The sequence below is a fragment of the Eptesicus fuscus genome, chromosome 19 (assembly GCF_027574615.1).
Source record: "Eptesicus fuscus isolate TK198812 chromosome 19, DD_ASM_mEF_20220401, whole genome shotgun sequence".
In the NCBI taxonomy this organism is placed as follows: domain Eukaryota; kingdom Metazoa; phylum Chordata; class Mammalia; order Chiroptera; family Vespertilionidae; genus Eptesicus; species Eptesicus fuscus.
In genome coordinates this window covers 4,667,504-4,685,888 of record NC_072491.1, presented here as the reverse complement: position 1 = coordinate 4,685,888, position 18,385 = coordinate 4,667,504, and the positions used below count along the sequence as shown (strand labels likewise).

Below are 18,385 nucleotides of genomic sequence, written 5' to 3'. Positions count from 1 at the left end.
TTAAGCGTGTTATGGATGTGGTGGGGAGGAGGCCAAGGGTCTGCTGGGGCCTCTGAGGCTCCGGTGAATTGCTGCCCTGCGGGAGGAACCCTCCTGGCCAGGTCACTGATGAAACTGCCACCTTCATCACATCCTCGTGCCTGGCACGGAGGGCAGGGAAGAGCTGGGGACCTGGGCCAGCTGCCTTCCAGTGCTTCTGCTTCTAGGCTTCACTTGAAAAATCTAAACATGGAACCTGGGGTAGTTTGGTTCTACTTTTGGGGAAAGGTGTGTACAGGAGAGTGTGGCTTCGGGACAATACTGTAGGCACCTCCCGCTGGGTTGTGTCAGCCCCAGGGGCATCCTTTGTGGCAGTGGGGGTGTGGGAACGGGCCTGAGACTGCAGGGTCCAGCGGTGGCATCACGGACCCCACTCCCAGAATGAGGGAGTACCCTGGTGCTGTCCTGCAGGCAGTGCTCTCCAAGAATGGGGTGCCCCTTCTAGAATTCAGTGCCCACTTTAAATCAAAGGCCTCCATCGAGTCCCGCATCCCTGGTCGGTGGAATGCAGGAGTCTGGGAGACAAGGAGGCAGGACTGGCTACTCCTGATGACCCACTTGGGCCTGAACTCTGGGCCCTGGAGCTTTAGAGTTCCAGCTCCCACAGGCTGAGTGCTTCTGCCGCGTGACCCAGCAGGAGTCCCGTTAACTACAACATCTGGCATGTTGGGCTCCTCATGCCAAGGGAGAAGTAGACAAGAGTTCCCCTCCAGGTAGGGTTATACCCTGGCCTGAGAAGGCATGGTTACCAGAGGCTGAGACCCCTGACAGGTTAGACTCTGGACCATGCCTTCAGGTGAACCACCAAGTCCCACAGAGGGGCTGGCTGAGGGCGAGGGGAATCTGGGAGAAAGAGGAGGAAGACAGTGTGGACCACTTGGGGACCCAGGACCAGCTGCAGCAGTGGGGACCTTAATTTATCCCTCCCAAGTGTCCCCAAGAAAGAGAGGCCCCGGGGATCATAGAAGAACCTGTGTGAGGTAGACCCTAGTGGCACAAGGGGTGGACTGTGGTGGATCCTGAGCTGAGCCACTGCATTTGCCTTCAGGAAAGAAGTACAGAGAACATTCTCCTAGGATTGCTGCCGGTGGACAGCCCTCAGCTCTCAGCCCCCTTTGAGGAGCTGAAGAGAGCCTTCTCACCCAAGGTCATTATGTACATGGACGTACTATATAAATGCTCTTAACTCCAACTCAGATATCTCATATGGTTCTTCCCAGATGCAGAACTCCCCATGGGACTGTTGAAATTGCATCATAGCTCAACATGTCCTTTTGTCTATTTCTACTTCTTTTTTTCCGTATGTGGGTACTGATCCCAGCAGCATCCCCTAATAAGCCTCCTACACAGCCATCTCCCTCTCAGAGCCTGTTCCTCAGAGGATCGAACCTGTAACAACCAGAAAGCATTTATTACCCTTACTAATGCAGCCAGACTCCCGTATTTGTTGAATGAATAAATTTATTGAATGATCAATTTAATTAATGGATTTAACTAGTTTGTACCATCCAGTCCCTTAGATGGATGATGATGGTGACTGTCTCATAGTTAATTCCCTCCTTTCTTCATTCATTTTGTAAATATTTACTGACCCCCAAATAGGACGTAGGCACTGATTTAGATTCCAGTGGCAAATAGGACAATTAAAGTTCTCCTTCCTATGGGGCATCCAATGGGGACCTTAATGTAGATCAAGTGGTTCAAGAAAAATCTCTCTGAGGATGAAATACTTAAATGAAACCTAAAGAACGTGGGGAGTTGGCCAAGAAAAGAGGCAGGAAACAATTTTCCAAGGATGGTGACCCTACAGTATGTGCCACAGGAGAGGGCCCCTTGTCTAAGCTCTAATCTTGTTTCACCCTGGTGCTCTTGGCTTGAACCACTTCTCGATCATGGTGAAAACCACAGAGAATGATTTCTACCCTATATCTCTGCCCTGAGACTCCGTTCTCCCAGGGATTCGCACAAATCAGAATCACCTTGTCCTCGCCAGCTTCCCCACCATCTCCTCCTCCTCGCTACCCAGCAGATGGTGGTGTCACGGAGGTGGTGGCAGCAGTTCCTAAGGAAGTTTGTGGTGTGAGCGTGAAGGAGGTGTCCCACAATGCCATAGTTACTATGGCAATTTTTATTGGGTCATCGGGTTTGAAGAAACATTTGGATTCATCATTAGTTACTGAGCTGAAAATAGCATCTTCTCAAGAGCTTTGTTTTCTCTTCAAATGCATCTGTTCGGGGTTGACTAAGTCCAGTAGGCACCAAAAATTGGAGCATTTCGCCAAGTCACTGACGTCTTAATCCTAACTCTTCCAAGGAAGCCCATGTTATCTTCTGTTTTACTTTACAAAAAAAAGATGTTTATTGTTACGGGGGCGGGGGGGAAAAAGAGTCGCTTAGGTCCAAATTGAGTAGCCCAATTCAGACAGAAGGTGGCTTTACATGGAATAACTTTATAAAGTTTCTCAGCTGTACTATTTTCAAGGTGGCGGGACAAAGTTGTCTCCTAGCAACCCTTTCTGTGATGAGGACAGAGAATAGAGTGGTTTAAAAGGACATTCTATCTTCAGACAAACTTTGGTCAACATCTGTAGTAGGGAATAAACATAAGCTGATCTGTTAACCAGGGTTTCGTCTACCCTTGTTTTCCCAGGCGTATTCATTTAATGTTTACAATAATTGGTGATTGTGAGTGAGTGCAGTGTGTTTTGGTCTACAACGCTGAGTTACACACACTTTGTGCCACATTCGGTAGTAAGAATATACCGGAAGCAGGAACATAGAAGGTCTCCAGACCACGGTGACTCATGTCTAACACCATCCTGTTTATATCCTCCCTCCCCCCCAAAAAATATGCTTATTCTAGATTTGAGTTCTACTTCACCAATTTTTAAAAGTGGGACAGTTAACCTTCAGGATGGCCATAGGGTAACAGATGGTCACACGGAAAAGCCCCTCCATGGTGCCCGGTACGCTAACCCAGCAGTGCAAAGGTCTTCTTCCGGGATCTTCTCCCCAACTCATCTCAATTAATTCTGTTCCACAGCATGCTTAAGGGACTGTTATTCTCAGGAAGATGGTTAGGGTTAAAAGAATTTTTAAAAACTGGAAAGCTCTGCCTTTAACTAGTTGTGGGTAGGTAAGGCTACTTAACCTCTCTAAGCCTCACACCCCTCCTATGTTAAATGGGGTAACCATTGTGTGCTTCGTAGATTGTTGTGCCTGAGAGAGGTAATCACATGGAGCCCTTGGCATCTGATGAGCATTCACTACATGTTAGCTGTTACTATCAATAGTTATTTATTTCTCCCTCTCATCTAGACTATACGTTCCTTTAGTGAGGGTTATGTGTCATACTTAATTCTTTTGGACTCCATAGCTATTGTGGCAGTGCCCTTATTTTGAAAACGGGGGCATTTGTGAGAATGAAAGGAGACAGGCATACATCTGGAGTGTCCTGGACACACCATGATGTATGGGCATCCTACCCTTGGCACATTCTACCGGGTGAGGCACAGGCCATTTGTGTAAGTCTTCAAACTCTATTCCTGGGCAATTTGCCTAATCAAGAGCAGTCACTTCAAATCACTTATAATCTCTGGGGATACGTCAGTGGACCAGATAGACGTCATCACCCTATGGGGACACAGATAAACAAAAAGGTAAAAAATTACAGCATTTCCTGTGCACGGGTGAAAAGCGTCATGGAGAAAAATAAAGCTGATTAATAGAAGAAAGGAATGGGAGAAGCGAGGAGCTCTTCCTTCATACGGGTCAGGGAAGGTATCTCTGATAAGGTTGTATTTGGGCAGAAACCCAAAAAAGGTGAGCAAACCATGCAGCAGGTATCCAAAGAAATAATAGAAAATATATATCCCATTATCAACAAACATTCACAGCAATTGCCCCGATGAAGGAAAAGGTAAAAATGAATGGACAATGGGATAAGATATGAGCTAATCAACATCACAGGGACTTTCGAAACTCACTTCAGATATACCTATTGTCTTCTCTATAACTTTGTCTTTGTCTTTAAACAATTCATAACATACAGCTAGCTTTATTCAGCGGTTACCATTAGAAAAATAATAGTTAATTTACTCCTAGGTGCCTGGTGCTTTATAAAAATATTGTATTCCATATAATAACAGTTCACTATGGGGGCAATGACACCCACTTCTCAGGTGAGAAGCACGAGGCTTAAGAGGTGAGAAACTTGTCTACGCACATGGCCAGGTTGTGGGGGCTGGGCCTGAACTACAGGTCCAAGCCTGCCTCTTCTCCGAAGCCTAGATAAGAAGCCTGTGTTTGTCTGAGAAGGACAACAAACATCACGACCCAGTTGCTGATGGAACCCGGTCCCTTCATTCATCATCCAACAAATATTTCCCGAGTGCCCACGCCGCGCCAGGCACTGTCCGCCACTCCGGGGATACAGTCGTGAAAAATGGACACAATTTTCAATTTCCTATCTGTGCGCCTGCCTGGCCGGCAGTATAGCTAAGCACATTATCTGGATTGGTAGGAGGTGAGAGTGATTTTTAAAAAAGTAGTGCAATGTAAAGGGCAGAGGAATGCGGGGCAGGCAGTGATGCCACGTGGGAGAGAGGTTACACATTTAAATTAGGATTTCAAGGTAATGCGCTCTCTGAGAAGCTGGCTTTCCAGCCAAAACTTGGAGGAGGAGTGGAGCATGTGGGTCTCTGGGTCAAGGACATTCCAGGTGGAGGGAAGGGCCAGTGGTCAGGACAGGAGGGGATGCTCAGAGGATTTCTAGGAGAGAGAGCTGGAGCAGAGTGAGCAGCGGGGAGAGCCATGGGAGTTAGGGCAGAGGGAGGCAGGGGACCAGAGGCGGGGCTTGTGGACCACGGGAGGGACACTAGCTTGCTGCAAAGGGGCGGCATGCTCAGCTTGGAGCAGAGGAGGGGCTGGCTGGCTGATAGACATTCAGCTCAGAAGTGATCCCCCCAGGAGCCATGGCCCGTCTGCTAGAACTGGCAGGGCACGCAGACTGTTTTGTGACTCCTCCGGAAGTTCTTCAGCCCTAAGTCACTCTCCTGCCCCACCCTGGGCCCAGGAGGCAGGACCCTTGCTTTGATTCGAAGGGGCCTTTGGTGGCTTTGAGCATCCCTTCAAACTTGGAATGCCCGTGACTCTAGAAAGTGGAGCTAGAGGATCAGAGGTGGTCAGGTGGGGATTCCTTGCTCCTACCCTGGGTCCCTCTGTGCACAGTTGCCTTGGCTTTTGAATTGACATACAGAAAATACTGTTTGCATAACTGCCCTTTACGGTCTGGGAAGAGGAATGCTGGGAAGCCAGGGAGCAGGTGCTGGGGTGCTAGAAGAGCTGCCTCCTCTCCTGGGAACTGTGGGGGCAGCCGCCAGGGGATGCTATTCTCACTGGTGACCGCCAGCTGGGAGTCTGACCCCACTTTCCACCAGGGGCAGGTGCAGGAGCCAGTTAGCAGTCAGCCTGATAATCATCAATCTCCGTTGCTCATCAGAGTTTTAGAAATGATGACAGAGAAGTTGGCCATTTAAGAGGGGGAAGAACCGCACTAGGGAATGAACAGCCCAGGATTGTGGCTGCCCAGTGTTTGGAGGGTGAGAAACCTTTGAGGTCCATGTTTCCTGGTCGGATAAGCAGCAGGGCTAGTGATTTGCACTCTGTAGCCCAGTTATTATACCACCGTGTACACTGAAAACCAGAAAACTAAAAACATCAATTGCATTACAAATAAATGCCAAGTGTTCTTTTGGCATGAGTGCTCTGAGTGGATCGTTTGGAGTAAGTGTTGGTTCAAGAGAAAGAAGTGGGCTTTGAAATACATGTTCTCTCTCAACATTTAATCAAAATAGTCACTCAATGGAGTTGCAATATTGTCTCCATTAGCTATTTTTTAAAGGTCAAGAGAACATTCAACCAAAGAAGAAGTTGTTCTTTTCTTTTGTTAAAATACACCGTCCTGGAGAAATGATGTTTGTAGTAAACATATTCTTTCAAATGATTTGGAAATAACAGTTCAAATATCAAAGGCAGTCACTTTCATTCAGCGGACTGTGTGCTACTGCTTTGGCTGGAGCCTACTGCCTACCTTTTCATTCCGGCCATTGTCTCCCCAGGCGCTCTGCGCTTTCATTCACTAATCACTTAGGGAGCAGCACTTATGCTCAGGCACCTTCTTAGGCTGGAGATCTGGCAGGAAATGAGAGAATGGAGGTCTCCACCTTCACAAAGTTTTCACTACAAGCTGCATGATAACGTAACACTTATTAGCTAAGCACTGTTCCGAGACTTCTCCTGAATCATCTCTGTCCATGCTCACACCACCCTTATAACAGTCCCCATTTTATAGATGATGGAACTGAGGCTCAGTTCATAAGCTAATGAGTGGTGGCCTCAGGGTCTAAACCCAAGCCCTCTGGCTCCAGAGCACCTGTTCTCACTCATTTTACCGAAGTACCTTCTTCTGTTAGAGAGGAAATGGATGAGTGGACATTCCTGAAGGTTAAAATACAGTGAAGGGCATCATGTGGGCATCTCAACTCCTAGCAGTGGAGGTCAACCTTACAATCACGCCCTTGGATTCCCAGTTCACTTCCACCTCCACTGTGACTTCCTCAGTGTCTCTAGTCAGAACTAACAACATCTTCCTTCTAGTTCACAGAGCTACAGAAACACCAGTAAGTCTTGCGGGGAAGATGAAAGGGAGGAGAAGGGATGATGGGGATGAAAGTGATGGTAATGGTGCTATCACTGGAAATGATGACCTGGGTATCCTAGGCATACAACCCTGACAGCTGCCTCTATCATGCCCAAAACAAACATTTCCTACAAGCAGAGTTGTCACATCAAAGGCAAAGAGCTATTTGGAATGGAGTGAGTGCCCCACCATTGGGGTATTCAAACAAAATTAGGATAAAAAATTGATAGAAAATATATAGATTAAGCATATATTTTTATTTCTATCCTTCTTTCTTATGTTGTTCATTACTCCTCCCAGACCATTCCCAAAATTAAATGCACAAAGGAATGACAGTAGGACTCAAAAACCCTACTCACTACTAGTATATATATGTCTATGTATCTACCTACCTATCTGTTACCTATCTTCTTTCTATTTATAGTCTATTTATCTTCTATTTTCTACCTATTAATCTATCATCTATCTATCAATTCAATATTTGTGTCAACTTCCTCTATGAGAACAACAGAGCCTTATGTTTATTTGATAACTCAGCCTTATCCATATTCCTCATAAGAAACTAGAGGCCCGATGCATGAAATTCGTGCAAGAGTAGGCCTTCCTTCCTCCGACTGCCAGCACTGGCTTCCCTCTGGCATCTGGGACCCGGGCTTCCCTTGCAGCCCTGGCTTTGTCCGAAGGTCGTCTGGTCTAATTAGCATATCATGCTTTTATTATTATAGATAAGCAATAAGTGTAACTATATTTAATAAAATTGGTATTTGCCTCTTTAATGACACCATCTATTTAAAGACCATAGAAGCCATGAGTATTTTTACCAGAATAAAAGAAAGCATCGCATTGGCATGACGATTCTATGTGGGATCACTGGAGTTACAAATTGGCAGATCCATTAAGTCATCTTCTCTTGGTACGATTCCTGTTCAGCTGCTGGTACTGCAATTTTTAGCCTCACCCAGGACCTGAGCCAGAGAGAAATAGGCCAGAAGTCTGGTAGAAGCAGCAATCCAATCCCTGGTCCAACCCAAGTCTATCTTACTTTCTTGGACATTAAAATTCTATTGTCATTCATCATTCAAAGAAGCCAGAACCACCATCTGGCTCTGAATATCAGCCCTGGGTAATTCCCTCACTCTGCTTATCTCTCTCCCCTATGTCCCCTCCTGCTTTCTTTCCCTCTCTTCATCATAAATGAGTATTTATGGAACATGGGCTGCTGAGAATATCCCAGTGAGCAAGCAAATCAGACCAATTCCCTACTTTCAAAGCATTTATTGTCAGGTAGGAAATGAACTAACACACACACACACACACACACACACACACACACAGAGACAGAGAGAGAGAGAGAGAGAGAGAGAGAGAGAGAGAGAGAGAGAGAGAGAGAGAGGGAGAGAGAGAGAGACACTCACACACGATGGTATATGTTTTCTTAGAAAAGTAGGGGGAATTTTAAAATGTGATACCTAAGAGAGGCAAAGGAAACCTTCCCAAGAAAGTTTCCTTGAGGTAAGAATGAGGGAAGAGTATCTCAGGCAAAGAAGGAAGGGAAAGTCAGACAGCTCAGAGGCAGGAAAAGGCATGGGCTCTTCAAGGAACTGAATGAAGGGGTCACTGTGGCTTTAGGAGAGGCGGGGGAGAGAGAGAGAGAGACCTAAAGAATGGCACCATCGGACCATCGGAGGGAGACAGAGAGGAAATCTAAAAGGCGGGTCCAGGAGGGAGTTCTGCCTTTTTCTCAAGAGCAGTGTTAGCTACAGATGCTCACTGGTGGGTTGTAAGCCCACATTGTAAGAAAGGCACCACCTTGGTGTCCTGGTGGACAGGAAGGAGACTGGAAAGGGTTGCAAGTGGATGCAGGGAGGCTACTGTGACTCAGATGAGGAACGGTGTCCCTTGCACCAAAGCAGAAGGAGCAGAGACAAAGGGGGAGAGACGTGAGGATGTGTATAGACAGATTTGTCAGGAACTCGCAATCACTTGGCCATGAGGACTGAGAGAGGAAGAAGTGACAGGGATGCATGTGGGCTTTCTGGCTTGGGAAACCACAGGATGGAATAGAGATCCCTGGATTCATTGAGATCAAGATCCAGGATGAGGCCAAGTTTAGGGGGAACTGCTTGATGTCAATGTCCAGCATGCCTTCCTGAGATTTAGGAGATTGATTGAACTTCTCTCCTTTTTAGAGTTCAATTAACTCTACATCTAACCAATTACTTATAATGTCAAGAGTCACAGAGTCGTAAGCTTCAAACTAGAAGGGATTCTATTTGTTTTTAGAAGGGATTTTAAACATCATTAAGTTCAACCCCTTCCCTTCTTCCCCCAGTCCCTGGCGATGACATCTGGCTTCCACTGAGCACCTCCAGGAATGGCTTTTTAATCCCATAAGGCCTGGTGCAAGTCCAAAGGGTTATAAATAGGAAGGTATCTATTACTTCCTTTGGGAAATAGTTCCACGGATCTTCTCCAGCCATAACGACTGCCTGGCATTTATTCCAGTGCTGTAAATTATGATCCGGGTCTTTCTGGTCCCCAAATATCAAGTATGGAGCAACCCCCCCCCCCACCACACACACACAAAACCACAAAATGAAAATGGCCCTGCCTGTCTTCGATGATTAGATCATTAAGTATAAGAGCTGCAATGATGTCTCAAGGAGCAGCCGATGTTAATTTATTGGGCGACACACCAGGAGTACATTTTGCAGCCAGTATTGATCAGAAATTACATTTGGATGTTGGTAATGGAGAACTAAAATAACAGTGGACTGAAGGAACCTGGAGTCTATTTTATAATGTCACACGGAAATTGTCTAGGGACGGGCAGTCTAGGGCCAGTGTGGTGACTTCACAGTGTTATCAGCGTCCTAGGGTTCTTATTCCTTGGGGCCCACCCTCCTACTGTGTGGCTTCCACCCTCAAGGTCTGCTCATGGCCTAGGATGCCTGGCGGAGTGCCATTACACCTGCTCACCAGGCAGAAAGACAGCCAAAGGGGGTGGGTGGGTGAAAAAGAGCAGCCCTCCCACATGAATCAGCCTGGAAAACCCCCACAAAGTTTATTAACTAGAGTTTAAAATTATATTTTCAACCTTTTAAAAAAAACATCCAAATTACCTTAAGTTCTTTTTTAAAAAAATATATATATATATTTTATTGATTGTTTTACAGAGAGGAAGGGAGAGGGATAGAGAGTTAGAAACATCGATGAGAGAGAAACATCGATCAGCTGCCTCCTGCACACCCCCCACCGGGGATGTGCCCGCAACCAAGGCACATGCACTTGACCGGAATCGAACCTGGGACCCTTCAGTCCGCAGGCCGACACTCTATCCACTGAGCCAAACCGGTCAGGGCCCAAGGTCTTTTTTGTTTGTTTGTTTGTTTGTTTGTTTTTTGAATGATGTCCAATGAAAATGTGTTTCCACCGCCCACAGATTAGGAAGGACTTTGCATAAAGAAAGACTCCACTGTGGCCGTCGGTAGGGTGTCGCCTCAGCAGTAAGTGCAGAATGGTTTCTCTTCCTTGGAGGAATGTTCTAGATCCATGATGGAAGGTGTGCTTCCTAAGGACTGATGTCTTAGTGCATGGACATTAGAGGAATGTGTAGCTTGAAAGGGGGTGGGCATCCTCTCGTCCCGAGGAGCAGTTTGGGCATCTAGTGTGTGCAATGACTGTTATTTCTGGAACCGGTGGGGCCCTCCCATTGCGCCTGCCATTTGGGCGGTCAGCCTATGGACCGCTGGCCTGTGCTTGGCAGACTTCCATCCCAGGCAGGGCGAGGCGGCCTGCTCCCGCGTGGCCACATCAGACCCCTCCGTGTTCCAGAAATACGCCTGCTCCTGCCCAGGGCTTGGTTCCTGCTATCCGTTCACAACTCTTTCATCTTCCTCAACCCCCTTTCATGTTTATAAACGGAGAAGTTGTGCCTAGCCGGTGTGGTTCAGTGGTTGAGCATCAACCTAAGGATCAAGAGGCTGCTGGTTTGATTTCCGGTCAGGGCACATGCCCGGGTTGCGGGCTCCATCTCCTGTCGGGGGGTGTGCAGGAGGCAGCCAGGCGAAGATGTTGATGTTTCTTTCTCATCGATGTTCCTATCTCTCTATCCTTCTCCCCTTTCCCTCTCTCTAAAACATCAAAAACATATTAAAAAAATAAATGGTGAAGTTCTGATATCTCGTCATAGATGGGATGACTGAAGTACAGCGAGGCCACCGTGTCTGTTTCCTGGGGTCTGCAGACAACAACGAGGAAACCTCAAAGCCAGCCTGCCAGGTGGGGGTATCAGGCTGTGTGAGTGCCCAGCTCCATCACTCCGGGTGACGCTGACAGAAAATGGCTTGTTGATCACAGCTGACAGGCACATTAGGAAAAAGCCAGACAGGCAATTCTGACGAGCGCCACGAAGTCGTAATTAAATATTCAAAAGAAACAGTTGTCTGTCAATTAAATCTCTCAGTCATCCTTCCCTTCCAAACAAATCCACGGACTAAAAACGGCACACAGTTTTACAACTCGCGGTGTCCAATGCAATTAAACCACTAGGAAAAATTAAATATTAAGTACCATCTAGTAAGTCATTCTCCCAGCATTTGCTACATCATTACTCCCATTTCCCGTCTTTTTTAGAGGTCACAGACCTCAGCAGGCTATGTTTGCTGTGAGATTTGTCATTAGCTGATGTTAGGAGACAAATAAAGCAGCCAAGTACACAAATCCCCATGTTCACATTCATTATAACTCATGGGAATAAAAAGCTGACAGCTTGAGGAACCTCAGAAGTGATTTCCCAGGGATAGCACTGTAGAGCTGCGGGGAATTCAGTTCGTGGCCACAACAGGTGGATGGGTCTGTACAGAGTTGCATCACATTGGATGTCAAGTCCAAGGTCAGTCCTCCAGTGATGACGGGGTGCTATTTTCAGTACAGGGTGCTGCCCTGTCTCCATAGTGCAATAGCATTATTGTAGGCCTTGCTACATTGGGAATATTAATTTCACTTTTCTCGTTCTTCATGACTTCTAACTCATTGCCTCTGAAACTAGCAGAGTTCATTGAGATAAAGTGGCCTTAAAAGACCATCATATCGAGGGGCGGCTTTGAAATGAGACAGATGTGGTTTGGAATCCTTTATTAGCTGAACAGCTAGGGGAAGTGATGTAACTACTCGGAGGTCAGTGTCCTCGCTCTAAAAAGGGAAGCAGCAATATTGATGCTGGGATGGCTGTTCAGGCATGTACTCAACAGCCTCTCCTATGAGCGTCCCTTGTGATGTGCCCGTGTGTATTCCAGGAATACACAAAAGGACAGTGCTTGTCCTCAGAGAGCACGTGTGTTAGTGATAGAAACAAATGAGGAACCCATAATTCCATTCTTACCGCAGCCCCTCCTCCTCCTCAGGTCTTAACTAAGAAACATCCCCTCCTCTCAGTCCCAGTCAAGTTCTTCCTCTTAAACATAAACCAGGGTGAGGCCAGCTGGGTGTCTAGGGCGCACAGTTTCGGGAAGCACTTTGTCTCAAGATCGTAGCAGGTCACGGTTCCATGTCAATTGGCTTAAAAGCACTTAATTCCATTTGTATCTCTCTCCTGAGTAAAGAAGGGAGGACTCTATTCATTTGACATTGACTGTCTGGCCATGACCTGTTCTTAAATGAACTGCCTACCACCAGTAGGCTAGGGAGACTCACCCAAGTTTGGGGAGAAGTTTGACTTTGAATTTAAAAGAAAAAGAATTTGTGCTTACTGATTTTGATTCTGTTTCTTGAAGTGACCATAGAAAAATGAACTAAGTAGAATGATTCATAAAACTGAAAAAGGAAGACTTACACCATAACCTTGTTTTGGACTTCATGAAGTCTGCGTTAGTTAATTGCATTGGGTTCCCATATCCAAAATGAGGCTTCATTCTGCTTATGGCAGTCTTCAGACAAATTGGTTAGGGCATGACCTGGTCTTTATGGGATAGGTTTTAAGCTGTGGGAAACAGTGGACTAATTTATCATCCAGTTACTATGCCCAGCAAAGTCAATGGGTTTCATTCAATGTCTTCCTCTCAGAAGTGAGGCAGACCAGCCATGCTGGTGTGTAGTGTCAAGTTGGAAGGTGGGGGCATCCCTGGCCCGCAGCCGGACCTGTGTGAAGTCAGAGGGTGAACATCCACTGGCGACCAGAAGGGGGCACCACTGGGAGGTCAGGTCAAAGAAGCATTTTTTTGGTATCCCACAAAGCAAAGGCCTGAGTGAGGTGTTGGTGTTGGGATTCAGAGCCAGAGAGCTAAAGAACCACGAAAGAAGCCAATGAGAGGGGAAGACCTGTGTTAGCACTTGGACTGTATTTTGGATGGATGGGCTGGATCTATTTAAAATTTTCAGCAATGGACAAACATCTACGAATAACGCAGGCCCACATTTTTTTCCTTCCTTTTTTTCTTTTCTTCTCCTTTTTTTTTACTTAAGTAATCTGGATAATCACTTGAGTTTGTCTTCATGTTATCTGCTATAACTTCGTTAACCCGTGCAGCAAAATCTCAGCTTGTGGCTTTCAGCCCAAGACACTTCATGGAATAACTTTTGGTGCATTTCTGCCCGTATTGACCAGAGAAACTGATTTCTGTTCTTCCACTGGTTTTTTATTCCCTGTTGATGACTGTGTGACTGTGTGCATTGGGGGTGATTAGGGGGGAAGGAGACAATCATGTAATATTCATTCATTCCATTCATTTAAAAGTACAGTATTCAGCCCAGCCAGCGTGGCTCAGTGTTTTGAGCATCAACCTATGAACCAAGAGGTCACGGTTCAATTCCTAGTCAGGCCACATGCCCAGGTTGCAGGCTGAATCCCCAGTGTAGGGTATGCAGGAGGCAGCCTATCAGTGATTCTCTCTCACCATTGATATTTTTCTCTCTCTCACTTCCTCTCTGAAATCAATAATAAGTATATAATTTTTTAAAAGTATAGTATTCAGAGATCCCCATGTGCCAGGTGCTATGCCAGGTGCTAGAGACCTAGAGATGAGCAAGGCAAAATCCTTGACCTCCAGGGGCTCAGCCTGGTGGGCACATGGGAATATTATGGCACTTCTCTGATAGGGGTCAAGGCAGAGTGTAGTGCCAAGGAGAGGGATCTGAGCCTTGCCTAAGTGGCAGGTCTGCCCATTTTGCGTGGGGATGGGTTGCCTGGAGCTCCACGGCAAGCTAGTCAGCTTTTAGCTGGGGTCACTGTGAACACAGAGCGATGGGCATGCCGGAGCCACAGGCCAGTCTGCTCTTCTCCGACCCCGAGGCAGGCACGCTCTCATGTCGTGTCTTCTGGTCCTCGGGTTGGCGTGCATTCAGTCATAAGGTGATGGGTAAATAACTGGCACCTTATCCCTTCCCTGGGGTCCCTTTCTATCCCTCACATTCCACACCCATCTACAGTATCTTTTAGAGTCTGATATTTCCTTGAAAAAAATCTACCGCAGCTTTGATTTTTCACGCTTTAGAGATCTATACTAAAAGCAGCCCAAGACCTGCCCTGACAGAAAATATTGACTGAATGCTGTGTCCCAGATGGATTCCAAGAGACAGGCACAGACCTGCCACCGCTGCGCCAGTCACAGACTCCCTCCCCAATCCATTCAAGTACCAGCCTCCTGCAGCAACCGCCTCTGACTGTTGGGTACGTAGATCCTAGAGCCCAACGGGCAGTCAACAGATATCTGTGGGATAATCTGCCTTCTCAGTCTCCTTCTCCCTTCTTCCTAACGCAATCCCAAGGTTTTTGGGGACAGTGAAATGTGATCCATTCTTTGCCATTCTCTCTTGCAGATGGAGTGTCCTAGGGTCAGAATTCTGGTTCCCAAAATATAAGCAGACATTTTTGGACAGGGATTCCAGAGGGGCACCTAAAAGGGCAGCTGAGCCCGGCCGACGTGGCTCAGTGGTTGAGCATCGACCTATGAGCCAGGAGGTCACGGTTCAATTCCCGATGAGGGCACATGACCGGGTTGCAGGCTTGGTCCCCAGTTGGGGGCGTGCAGGAAGCAGCCAATCAATGATTCTCTCTCATCATTGATGTTTCTGTTTCTCTCTCCCTCTCTTCCTCTCTGTTATCAATAAAAATATATTTAAAAAATAAAATAAAGGGGCAGATGACTTGGTTGGCAAAGGCCTTGTGGCCACCTTGGCCCCTCCTTCTTTGCTCTCTCCATTTTCCTGCCTGCAAAGCCACCATGATGGCTTGGAGAGGCAGCCAGTGGCTTTCAACTGACCTTGAGGAAAAGACCTCCTTGCATGGGAATCGCCTTTAAGCCATCCCTTGTGGACTGCTGTGCAGCTCCCCCCGTGAGTAATCCCTGATCAGGGAGCTCATCCCTTCAAAAAGCAGCCCCTGTGGGCAGGTCTATTTGTTACAAAACCTCAGCTGTAGATGAACTAAAGTCTCCGGTGCTGTCGTAACCACCCTTGGTTTTTATTCTGTTCTGCAGGACACAAGTGACATAACTGGTCTATCTTCATCAGGGCAGCACCCCCAGATATTTGAGGACACCCATCATATCTCTTCTACATCCCTTCTATCCCCAGGCCTCCCCGTGTCCTCTCTTTTTGGGGGTCCTATTCTGTTACATTTCTCATGCTGCATTTCTTCTCCCCAGGTCTGAGTTAAAGAAACACATGCACTTTGCTAATGCATTCCCTAATCCTTGGCCATGCCTCTTTTCCAAGCAATCCTGTGGACTCAGCATGCAATCACACACAAAAGTAGAAGAAAATATTCCGAAATGGTTAACTCCAGTCAACTGGAAAATCGGCTGACACAGGACAAGGATGTGTTGTTTAAAAAATGGTTCAAAAAAATAGCTCTTGATTCATGTGAAAATTGTATGCCAGTAGCAATTTACACAGAGATGGCAGTTTTAATAACTCACTCATTTTTTAAAAACCCAAAACGTTAATACGATTTGATTTCACCTTGAGCTCCATGTCTCATCATGAATGATTTTATCGTTTTCCCGATTTAGGAGCATCTGAGGCTTTGAACAAAGAGTTTCGGCAAAAAAGTCAGGAAGTGGGGTGGAAGGGCTAAGAAAACCCCAGTAACTATGAATGTGCAAGGTATGGCACATATTCAATACGTGATCTAGGTCAACGAAATTCAAATACCAAACCAGACATGCCCAGTCCCGGTCCGATGCAGAGATATCAACGGAACCATGTATTGCAGGTTCTGGGACATCACACTGAGTTCCAGTCCCAGCTCATTGGCTGAGATGGCGGTCCCATAGTTGCATTTGCCGGTGGAATGGCCTTTACTAGTCTTCCTACCGGGATGTGGCCAGGCCTCGCTGGGAATGGCTGGCACCTCAGTGGTTAATTAATCTCCTCTGCATTCCTCCTCTCCCCTGCAGGGCAGACTGTGAAAAATCTCCCAGTGAGAAAAGCTGGCTTCTTAAAATAGTCCTTCATAAACAAAACTCACAGGGCAGCATCTGAGGGTGTAAATCCAGTGTGTTTCCCGGGGAGACACAGGAAAGGTGATTCTGGCTTCCGCTGCTCTGTGGGGACCGGCGGGGTAAAGCAGTGGTCCTAGACTCAAGCCCCAAGAACATGGGGGTGGGGGAAGGAATTATCTACAGAACCCGTTCTCTTGCAAACTGAGCTCCAAACGGACAGGTCACAGAAATTCACCAGCCTTCGGTTTCTTCTGCCTTGAGTTCCAGCCCAGGGAGAGCAAAGAACACGCTTCCCAATCAATATGCCAAGCGGACCGCCACGCCGTCCGACCGCCTGGTCTGGCCTCGCTGGCCTCCCAGGGAATCAGTACTGTGCCCATTTGTGGGTGAGAGGAAAGGTTTGAGATGCATGCTGTACGTGTCTCTTATGCCCTGAAAATAAACACACGTGGGGACTCACTGAAATAGACACCCTTGTGAAATGAATAAATTAGCATCCCAAGAAATATTTAGACAACAGTGAAATGTCACAGCAGCTCGATGGTAGTAGTGTCCTATGATGACACAGTGCCAGCAGCACTGAATCTGGGATAAACTTGAAAAACATCTTTCCATTTGTTAGGCTTGCTTTCACTTTCTTTTGCTGTTGAACTCTGCAAGTGCCACCCATCATCAAGGTTTAGATAGGACTCTTGCATTTGTCCCGGCGTGGAGTCCTCCCAGTCCTCCCAGTTCCAATCTGATGGTGTCTGGCCCACCAATGCCAGTCACATGACATCACTGGGCATGAAGGAAAACACACTCATAACCCAGTCTTGCAAAGCACGACCCTCACAATCATTTCACAGCTCTCTCTAAATCAGACGTCAGGTCTGTTTGCAAATTCAGGGCACAGGTATCTACAGACCAGGACGAGTGGATCTAATTGGTTGTTTGAGAAGTCATTAAAAATTTCATTTGCAAAGCCTACTCTCTGCCCACCCCCACCTCAGTGGGGGGCGAGGGGAAGGAAAGACAGAACCAGAAAGAATAGTCCCTTCACACATAAGAGAGAATATTTCCATTTCTGGGCATTCAGAGGAATCTCTTGGGGATGTTGACACTCAAATTCGTTTTTGAAAGTCATTTCCTCAGACAGGCTGGGACGAGGCAATTCTTTTTTTTAAGCCTATACGAATTGGCTACAGGAAAATGTACAGGGACGGAGATAATTGGGCTTTAAAAGATGCACACACCATAGCTAGCGAGCTGCACGCATTTCATGGATATGTATGTGTTGTGAAGTGAGTTTTTACCCTGATAGCAGCTACCAAATTGGGATGATTTCAATTACATGTCATTTGCAGTATGCTAAGGAGTATACAATTCCATATATATATATATATATATATATATATATATATATATATACACACACACACACACACACATATGTGTGTGTGTATACATATATATACATATATATATATATATATACATAAATATACTACATATATATGTGTGTATATATATATATACACACACACACACACACATATATATATATTTCAGAGAGGAAGGGGGGAGAGGGAGAGAGATAGAAACATCAATGATAAGAGAGAATCATTGATCAGCTGCCCCCTGCACACCCCCTACTGGGGATCGAGCCTGCAATCCGGGCATGTGCCCGGACCTGGAATCAAACCGTGACCTCCTGGGTCATAGGTCAACGTTCAACCACTGAGCCACGCCAGCAGGGCCAATTCCCTTATTTGATTTGAGTTGGCAGACATTCACAAAGAACACACAATATATGCTTTTGTTTAAATTTTACCAATGGGGGAGAGATGTTGGTAATTCTGTGATACTTAATATTAACTGGGAAGTCAATCCTTCATTCAAATGACCAGAAATGCACTTGAAAGCATATGTAAAGCCTGATTGTCTCCTAACCACCACCTACTCATACCATCAACCACCACCTTACCTAGCACAAAAAATACATTTTCCCTGCCAAAGGATTTTTAAAAGGCTAAATATCTTTTACTGTTAGTCAAGTTTAATGACCATTATTTACTTAGCCCTTTTCTGATTCTAGTCTCTACTGTTTGATGGATGTAAGGCAGGAAAGACAGTGCTGCATGGGAAATTCAGATCTGACAGTGACCTTCAGCCCTGACTAACCTAGACTTGCATACCTGGCTGCTTTTGCTCTGAGTTATCTTGG

At 46.3% G+C, this 18,385-nt stretch overlaps 1 protein-coding gene and 1 long non-coding RNA gene across 3 annotated transcripts in view; one reads left to right on the top strand and one right to left on the bottom strand.

Moving 5' to 3' along the window:
* The window catches only part of LOC114228973 (uncharacterized), a 331,688-nt gene that overhangs the window by 182,379 nt on the left and 130,924 nt on the right, over positions 1–18,385 (top strand). Inside the window, exon 3 of one of the 2 annotated variants that reach the window (XR_003615076.2) lies at positions 10,932–11,134. The exons of the other annotated variant lie outside the window; for it this stretch is intronic. This is a non-coding gene — a long non-coding RNA (uncharacterized LOC114228973). Of the gene's footprint in view, positions 1–10,931; positions 11,135–18,385 lie in introns of those variants that run through there. 2 annotated transcript variants of the gene reach the window in all.
* Positions 1–18,385, bottom strand: part of ADCY8 (adenylate cyclase 8) — a 141,830-nt gene that overhangs the window by 117,346 nt on the left and 6,099 nt on the right. The window lies entirely within an intron of this gene.